Raw genomic sequence first — 1215 nt, 5'->3', positions numbered from 1 at the left:
CACAGGGGACCTTTCCTTTCCCTTTCCTTCCCTTACTTGTCTTCAGCCCTCACCCCCAGGCAAAACAGCTGCAAGTATTTTAAACTGGGAGAACCGGGTTTGATTCCCCACTCCTCTACTTGCGGCTGCTAGAATGGCCTTGGGTCAGCCATAGCTCTTGTAGGAGTTGTTCTTGAAAGGGCAGCTTCTGTGAAAGCTCTCTCAGCCCCACCCACCTCACGGGGTGTCTGTTGTGGGAAAGAAGATAAAGGAGATTGTAAGCTGCTCCGAGTCTCTGATTCAGAGAGAAGGGAAGGGTATATATAGGGGAGGGACGGTGGCTCAGTGGTAGAGCATCTGCTTAGTAAGCAGAAGGTCCCAGGTTCAATCCCTGGCATCTCCAAAAAAAGGGTCCAGGCAAGTAGGCATGGAAATCCTCAGCTTGAGACCCTGGAGAGCCGCTGCCAGTCTGAGAAGACAATACTGACTTTGATGGACCGAGGGTCTGATTCAGTATAAGGCAGCTTCATATGTTCATATATATCTGCAATTCTTCTTCTTAACTGATCCTCATAGGGCAGCTGCTCTGGTCTGTTCTGATCTTTTCAGTTGTGCTCTTTTCTGCCCCTCTGGGATTCTTCTTGGGATTCGTTAATCCTTCCCCCCTCCCTGCCCTGAATTCTTCACACCCTTTCAACCGAACCGATCAAAATGTGTCATTCGGCTAGAAGCAAATGCAAGTCTCTCTTGTTCCAAGGGAGCTTACAGTCAATGAGAAAAGTGGGGAGGAGAGCAACGAACAAATCTTAGCAAACACAGTTACCCAGCCTTAAACCTGATTAAGACTGGGAATTTGTGGATCTTCTAACAAAAATCTGTAATCTTTCATTGAAATCTGCCTCCATTCCTGAGGACTGGAAGGTAGCAAATGTCACCCCCATCTTTAAAAAGGTTCCAGAGGAGATCCGGGAAACTACAGGCCAGTCAGTCTGACTTCAATACCGGGAAAGTTGGTAGAAACCATTATCAAGGACAGAATGAGTAGGCACATTGATGAACACGGGTTATTGAGGAAGACTCAGCATGGGTTCTGCAAGGGAAGATCTTGCCTCACTAACCTGTTGCATTTCTTTGAGGGGGGTGAACAAACATGTGGACAAAGGAGACCCGATAGATGTTGTTTACCTTGACTTCCAGAAAGCTTTTGATAAAGTTCCTCATCAAAGGCTCCTTAGA

At 47.1% G+C, this 1215-nt stretch overlaps 1 non-coding gene across 1 annotated transcript; it reads left to right on the top strand.

Moving 5' to 3' along the window:
* The first annotated feature begins 315 nt into the window (after window positions 1-315).
* Window positions 316-382, top strand: TRNAT-AGU (transfer RNA threonine (anticodon AGU)). The gene has a single exon. It is a non-coding gene; the product is annotated as a tRNA-Thr (tRNA).
* Window positions 383-1215: the final 833 nt, after the last annotated feature.

The sequence above is a fragment of the Heteronotia binoei genome, chromosome 9, assembly GCF_032191835.1.
Source record: "Heteronotia binoei isolate CCM8104 ecotype False Entrance Well chromosome 9, APGP_CSIRO_Hbin_v1, whole genome shotgun sequence".
In the NCBI taxonomy this organism is placed as follows: domain Eukaryota; kingdom Metazoa; phylum Chordata; class Lepidosauria; order Squamata; family Gekkonidae; genus Heteronotia; species Heteronotia binoei.
Note: the sequence above shows the minus strand (reverse complement) of the source record. Positions and strands in the feature narration are given on the sequence as shown.